At 42.2% G+C, this 8497-nt stretch overlaps 1 non-coding gene across 1 annotated transcript; it reads left to right on the top strand.

The window, feature by feature from the left end:
• Window positions 1–484: 484 nt before the first annotated feature.
• TRNAT-AGU lies at window positions 485–558 on the top strand. Its single transcript has one exon. It is a non-coding gene; the product is annotated as a tRNA-Thr (tRNA).
• Window positions 559–8497: the final 7939 nt, after the last annotated feature.

Below are 8497 nucleotides of genomic sequence, written 5' to 3'. Positions count from 1 at the left end.
TTCGGATTTGAATGGTAAAGTTTGAAAACATTCAATTTGATATGTACTTCAATTTTCAAGCTTCAAATAAATATGTTGTGATAATATATGTTCAAATGTAGTTTTTATGCAAACATTTGGATAAGAATTAACAAAAAATATATATTGTTTATGGGCTAGATGAAGAAAACTTTAATTCCTAAAACATGATGAATGAAATTATGGGGGATTGGGTAGATGAAAAAAAAGTTTAATTCCTGAGAAAAATGAGGAACTAAATTATGGGTGATGGGCTAGAGATGCCTTTAGCAGACCAAACATCTTTAGCATGCTTATGGTGGTTATATTTGAAAACCATTTAAAAGCTCTTGGACATTTGAAACAAAACATGAATAAGCAGGGAAGCGTTGCATAAATGAAACAGCCCACACAACTCGGCAAAAAAGAAACAAAAAAAAGAAACAGCCCACACAAGTAAGAGATCGGGATTTGGACAACAGAAACAGCTTTCATAGCTCAGTTGGTTAGAGCACCCGTTTAGTAAGCGGGAGGTCTTGAGTTCAACTCTCAATGAAAGCATTCGTTTTCCTTTTTGGCACACAGCAACAAACAGCTCCTACTTGTCATGGTTCTTGGGTCTGGCTTCCTGGGGCCTCGATCAAAGTTCTACACTGTGTAGTAGTAGTAGTAGGTTTCATGTCCGAAAGTTTTACCGCATTTACACTGTGTAGTTGTTCATTTCATTGGTCTTTTATGTGATGAAGGCCGGCAAATGCGCTCTAGGCGCTGTTTCCCTGATGCAACCTCATTACTCTTTTCTGATGACAGGAAATTAAGCGGAAGTGCCGAAACCCGAAAGAGCAGAGGCCCAAGACCATCGAGAGAAACCCACAATGATCGGATGAATGAATGAACGAACATGTTTTATTTGGCTTGGGAATTAGTTTGCTTTGCCTAGCTTGAAACGAACGCTTCCAGGAATGCTCAATAATCATGCCATAGCTTCCGCTGCTAGACTTAATCCCTTTTGGCTGACAAGTTGAGCATGCACACCGCATAGTCTCCAATCCAAGCCCCCCTCCAGTGATTCAATTTATTTTTATTACTACTAATATTAGGTCGAGCCAAGAAGTACTGTGGTAGGTGAAGCTCAAATATCAACCCATATACATAACGGCCAGCATTTGATCGAGCAACCAGTCTACGGAATAGGCTTGATATATTTCATCTAGTTACAATTGTATTGCTGGTCCGCATGTGGAGTCATTTAGCTGGAATGGCCACTAATCCATTGGTCATTGTCCTTGTCGGGCATGTGAGGCATTGGGATCTTTTCTTTAAGACACACACGGTATGTTTGGATTCAGATTCACGCGAGCTCAATCATCATAGAGCGATGATTCAGTCTAGACTGGAAACACAGTACACACTAGTACAAAGAATGGCGCACCTTGGAGCACTAAACATGCATTTAGTCCTTGGAGCACTAAACATGCATTTAGTCATAGAGCGATGATTTAGTCTAAACTTGATTCAGTGTACAAGGCGGTATGTTCCCTGCTTATGGAATGTGCATATGAACATCGAATGGAACAAGATCATGTAAGTGAGAAAACCCGAGGTAAAAGGTCGGTGTTCGTATGACTCTCAGTGAGTGTGAGGACCAAGGGACGTGACGATGATGAACTCCGATGGCCCATACCTGAATTCCCATGGTTAATACAAATTTCTTTCTTTATGCTGGGACAGCTATATGTTGCTCTACAGAGAGTGGTGGTGGAAACTTGAGACACCAAACTACAATTTGGCAAAGATATTGTTAAAGCAATATGTATGAGGAATAAGACTGTTGCCATTGTTCAACCTTTCTATTTAGCCTTGTTGGAAATCCATCTTAAAACTGAAGGACCTTTGTATGGCTAGTATGAAAAAATACAATTGAGGTTGGTGATGTTGCTTGGTCGGGTAAAGACTCACTTAATGGTCATGCATCTTTATGCGATTAATTCCCTCAGCTATTTAATCTTTGCAATGATCCTGATTGTACATTATTATTTCGGTTCAATAAGATTAAAGCAACAACTTTGTTCAGAAGATGGCTTACCTCTGATGTCCTTGACCAATGCCATTTTTTTTAGAAAAGGAGGTTAAACCCCCGACCTCTGCATCAATTAATGCATGTAGCCATCTTATTAATTATTCCACAAAGGTCTACCTTGACCAATGACATGAAGTTGATGTCTATGTTGATGATTTACATCTTAGCTCTAACGTTGATATTGTTGTCTGGGTATCAACAAGAATGGTTAGTATGCAAAATATACATGTACGGATGGCTAGAAGAACAAATGATGCCTGCGTGCAAAGGTTTCGGGTTGGCCGGACAAACTCCTTGATGGCGGCTAAGCGACAAACGATACAAGATGGTTCCTAGATGAAATTACAGAGCCCATGCTCATCTGTCACCTAATCTGAGTCCCCCGCGTCGGCCCCGCTAGGGCGACTCGGGCGGCGCCCAAACCCAAGCCGTCGGAGGCGCGCGCTCCCTCCTTCATTCCCTCTGTCGTCGTCGGGGCACGCCGCCGGGCAACACTCAGGGGGCGACTACGGTGGCAGAGGCATCCCTCTCTCACACGTCTCCACGGGTGGTGCGGGGCCCCTGAACGCGCGGAGGCATGGCCGACCTGTGGAGCGACGGCGATGGTTGCGTCGACGTCGGCGGTGGTCGTCCCTGCCTCGGGCAACGGTGGTTGCAGGCACATCGGCTAGCCGGTCATGGGCAGCGGCGTGCGGCGGCTGGCCTGGTTCGGGTGGCAGCGACTGGCTATGCTGCGGCGGCGCGTCACCTGGCTTCAGATCAGCGGCGGTGTCGAGTGTCTGGTGAATTGTTCGGTGGCCTCGGATCAGATCTATTCTGGGCGGTGCTGCCGGTAGTGGCGGTCATCTCCTCTGTCGGAGGTAGTCGGCCTGAGGCTGGGTGGTTGGATCTCGCGATCCGTCATCTAGTCCCGGCTGCGAGTCAGGAAGACATAGTTCCCGGTGAAAACCGAGCCGATGACAGACGATGACGGAGTTCTGTGTCGTTACTTTGATGAAGGCATCGTCTTGTAACTACTGTTGACCCACTCGTGATGCTTAGGGGGAAACCCCAAGATCTGATCGTCGGATGATGGCGGCACTACGGTGTCGTGCCTCTTTTGGGAGCATCGTTTCTGGAGCAGCACTGGATGACGGAGGAAGGCGGTGGAGCGGCTTCGTCTTGATCGGAGCTTCGGTGGAGATGTCAAGTCATGCCTGGCCGACAGGTATTACGCTGTATCATGCCTGCTCGGCAGGTGCTACGCACGACAGATCTTTCGGAGCATTCATTTCAGGATGGACGAGCGCAGGGCGGTGGCGCTGTTGGGCGCCGTGGTGGCGTCGACGGATGGACGGACTGGCAAGGGTGATACGGATCTCTCTCCTGAAGATGGGAAAGTGGTTCGATGAGGATGACGGCTTCTAAAACGTGTGCAAGTGGTATACGATTTAGGTTTGCTGCACCGTTTGTTGTTCCGATACGTTATGGGGATGGATCGATGATGACAACGGTTTTTGAAGAGTGAGAGCACTCAACATTATCATGTTTGTAGGTGTGAATGGCGGCTTCAGGTGGCTTGATGTATGATTTTGTCAGACCTTTATGGAATAATTAATAAAAATAATTGTATGCATCGATTGATGCAGAGGCCGGGGTTTGAACCTCTTTTTCTAAAAATAAATAAAAAAGAGATGAAATTACAGACTAGTTACATTCTGGTTTTCATAGAAACTCCTTTTTCTGAAGGTGTATTGGTAAATCGTCACTGTCCAGGTCATAGCTTTCAAACCTCATATTTGGTTGCATTATCTCCTTAATTATTACAATAATGTAAAAGACTCCCAAAAAATTACACAAGTAATTTAGGTATCACTGGCTCCATAGTACAAACAGAATACAAGAGCTGGATAGCTTTCCTATCCACAGTTTTTCGAAAAGGAGGTTCAAATCCTCAGTCTCTGTATAAATCGATGCATACAGTTATACTAAAGTCATACTCGGAATGTTTAGTATCATTGTCCAATTCTTCACTTATGTTCTTTTTAGAACGAGGGCACCGCTTCGTGTAGACATTACGAAGATCTGACGGTGGACATCAAAAGTGGCCAGCCAACAAATAGAATCAGCTTTTTCTTTTCCTTTTTTGAGAGAGATTTATTACTTATCTTCTTAAACTAATTTTGTTTAACTAAGATAGTCTTCATATTCAGGATATATGTGGTCCGTGCACTTGGCAATGTGGCAAGATCAGCTTCGGCTGCATGCCTGTTGTGTGGGTTTTTCCGGCAGCCACTTAATGCGATTGGTGGTTAAATGGTGTCAAAACATTGTATTTCCGTTATGGTGTCAAAACATTTAATGTGGCCACTTAATGTTTAGAGAGGGAAAGGGAAAAAAGCGAGTTCGGGACAATATCAGGAAACCCACCGTTCATGCCTGTCATCAGGAACACAGACTGCGGGGTGAAAACCTGATATTATCCAAAACTACGCAACAAAGATCAAAAGTATTACACTGCCATGTACCAACACCACTACCAGGAGCCCCACAACAACCATCACCGAACCAGGCTCACAAAAGAGCACAGAAATAAAACGAAAAGTTTTCACCAATTCGGACATAGAGCCTAAACATCACCATGGAAACCAAGCCATCAGCACCGCAACCAGCAAAGTTTATCACCAAGGGGGGGGGGAATCGAACATCTCCTTCCTGCATTTACCATTCATCCCAGACTTCTTCTTCACCAGCCTGCTCGCTCGCTTCTGGCCTTGGTGGTCCACACAGCCGCAGCATTTGAGCTGCGCTCTTTTTCAGCAACTGAGCTCCCTTCTTGACATTCTCTGCCATCGCCGGTTTCTGCATACCTGCCCAGTATTCAATAAACGCACACGTTGTGAAGGCAATTTCGAAAGGAGTTTTAATCCACTTTCTTTTCAAAAGTAGCCTGATTCCGAGCCAACCAAATAGACCAGCAAACTACAACTAAGCCAACATTATAGATCTCGCATAAGCCTGGCAAAAAAGCATACGACAAGAGAAAACCTGCCAAATTGTTTTCGGAATATAACTGGTACCAAAAACAGCACCAACCGTTCTCCAAACAATCTTGGCCACAGAGCACCCAAAGAACAGATGTTGCGCCGATTCAAGTTCATCATAGAAAGAACATTTAGGATCTCCCTGCCACTGTCGTTTTCTCATATTATCTCTAGTAAGAATGGAGTTTTGAAATAGCTGCCACAGGAAGATTTGAATCTTCAAAGGAATTTTAGTCCCCCAAATCCACTTATAATGGGCCCCCGCAAGATTTTTTTCTAACCATCTATACATAGATTTAGTGGAATATTCTCTGGAGTTATCTAATCTCCAGTAAACCTCATCATCTTCATCTGCACAAATTTTATCCAACACACATTGCTTCATTTCATCCCATTTCTGAAGCATAGCTGGAGATAACCTTCTCCTAAAAGAAGTTAGATGATTCATACTCTCCAGTTTATCCATAGTACACTCCTTATCTAGGCAAATTTCAAAAAGATCAGGATATTTATCTTTAAGAAGGATATTCTCACCCAAATCATCTAGCCAAAGGCTAGCAATGTTACCTTTTTAAGCACCACCCCTCTCCAGCCATGTAATGCTCCTTAACTTTCAAAATATTTTTCCAACACGGGGAATCAGTAGCTTTCTGCTAAACCTTAGCCACAGATGTTCTTCTAAGGTACTTAGCTTTCACAATATCTTACCATAATCCCTTCTTCTTCTCCAACTTCCACCACCATTTAGCTAGCAAGCTGATATTCTGTTTCCTTAAATCTTTAACCCCCAGACCCCCCTTTGCTTTAGATCTACAAACACGGGTCCATTTCACCATATGATACCCTTTTCTCCCTTTGCGGTGCCAAAAGAATTTTCTTCTAGGTTTGTCCCATTTTTCCAGCGTAGATTTTTTTATCAAAGCCATGGACATATAGTATGAGGGAATATGAGATAACACCGCATTAACTTTAATTAGTCTACCCCCACTGGACAAAGATTCACTAATCCAGGATTCCCCATGACTAATAAACTTGTCATCAACAAAAAGCCAGTCACTGCATTTAAGCCCAGCATAATTAACAGGCATACCCAGGTACTTAATAGGAAAAGCCCCAATGTCACAATTGAACATATCAGCATAATTCCTCATAGTATCATCATCCACACCAACTGAGAAAATCTCACTCTTCACAAAGTTGATTTTCAAACCAGACATAATCTCAAAGAGATAAAGCAACAGTTTAATATTCAAAGCATTACTAACATTGTCTTCAAAGCATAGGATAGTATCATCCGCGTACTGAAGAATTGCTACCCCGTTTTCCACTAAGTCCGCCGCTAACCCAGTAAACAGGCCATTCTCCTATGCTTTCAGGACCATCTTAGTAAGATAATCAGCAGCTAGATTAAAGAGGAAAGGGGACAAGGGATCACCCTGTCTCACTCCCTTAGCACTCTGGAAATATTCTCCCACCTCATCATTCAACTTCACGCTAATGGTACCACCTACCAGAATTCTCCTAATCCAATCAATCCAACGCGGGTCAAAATTTCTTTTGCTATGACAATCCAACAGGAATTCCCAGTTAACTTTATCATATGCTTTTTTCAAAGTCAAGTTTAAGGACAATCCCTTTTTTCTTCTGAGCATAAGTATGATGTAGAATCTCGTGCAGTGACATGATCCCGTCCATAATATCTCTATTTTTGATAAAGGCATTCTGATGTCGACTAAACAAGATGTCTACATGGGGTTCTAATCTGATAGTCAGCACCTTGGTAATCAACTTGTAAATACACCTTAGCAAGCAAATAGGTCTGAACTGTTGCATTTTATCAGCTCCGGCTACTTTAGGTAACAGTGTTATTATACCATAGTTGATTCTCTCCACATCGAGATTATTTTCATGAAACCATTTAAAAAGTGACATCACATCTTCCTTAACAACATCCTAGCAGGATTGAAAAAATTCAATTGGGATATTATCAGGTCCAGGGGCCGTGTTATGTTTCATTAAGAACAAAGCATTTTTAACTTCTGTATCCGAAAAAGGCCTAAGTAAGAGAAAATTCTCAATATCTCCCAATTTCTCTTTATCATCCCACATATTCCCATCTATCTTACATAGGTTTCCAGGAGCAGGGCCAAAAAGATCTTTATAAAAATCAGTAGCATGTTTAAGCATGTTCTTATTCCCTTCTATTATCATATCCCCGCAACTACGAGAGATGATAGTATTTCTCCTTCTCCTCCCATTCACCATCCTATGAAAATATTCAGTGCTACTATCACCCTTTAGCAACCAATTGTCATGTGATTTCTGTAGCCAAGCTACCTCCTCTTCCATCAGTAAGCTATTTAATTCTACCAGCATCTCCACTTTTTTGCAATAAAGCTCAGGGCTCAAAGTATCATTTTCTTGCAACTCCTCAATATGCCCTAATTCCTCCCTCAACCACTTTCTTCTCTTCCTGGCTTGACCAAAATTATTTGAGTCCCACCCTTTAAAATACTTTTTGAATCTCTTCAATTTGATATTCATGATATCAATAGGATTACCAGAATATACAGGTTGCATCCAGATTTTAGCCACTAAAGTATTAAAATCAGGTTTGCTCAACCAATTCAGATCAAATCTGAATTCCCTCTTTCCAAAATTAATGGGAATATTATCATCAGTATTAAGAATCAGGGGACAGTGGTCCGAAATCTCTCTAATAATCTTCCTAACAAAAGTAAAAGGAAACAGATGTTCCCAGGATTTGGACATGAAAACTCTATCCAGTTTCTCCAAAGTAGGATTCTGTTGATTATTAGACCAGGTATAAATGCCACCACTCATATCCTCCTCCCGCAAGGAAAGAGCATTAATAATGGAATTTAAAAGGTCTGAGGAGTGTCCTAGGCTCACCCTCTTATTTTTCTCCCCAACAAATCTCCCCCCAATGTAGGGACAAGTAATGTGACTGCATGTAGCCGCAAGCTCCGTCAGGAAATCAGTTTAAATTCTTCATGTGTTGATCCATATACCACCAGAATACAACATTTCATCTTAAGAATTTTGTTCCACAATTCGAAATTCATAAGATATTTGCCCTCCACACAGTTAACAAGATCAAACACATTACTTCTAAAGCCACCTAATATTCCACCCGACTTCCCTTCCAAAGGGATCCACTTCCAACTGAAAGCTTCTCCAGGATCAATTATTCTCAGGAATTTAGGCGAAAAATCTTTCTTCATAGTTTCTTGAATCCCAACAAAATCAAGCTTAAAGTCTCTGACCAAGTCAGAAATATATGTCCCCATGCCTCTCTTCCCAATCCCCCTACAATTCCAAAAGAGACTAATCATTTTTTTCTGTTTTTTGGATTTTGGGTTTTGGTGCTAGGTTT

This window comes from Hordeum vulgare, chromosome 2H (assembly GCF_904849725.1).
Source record: "Hordeum vulgare subsp. vulgare chromosome 2H, MorexV3_pseudomolecules_assembly, whole genome shotgun sequence".
NCBI lineage: Eukaryota > Viridiplantae > Streptophyta > Magnoliopsida > Poales > Poaceae > Hordeum > Hordeum vulgare.
Note: the sequence above shows the minus strand (reverse complement) of the source record. Positions and strands in the feature narration are given on the sequence as shown.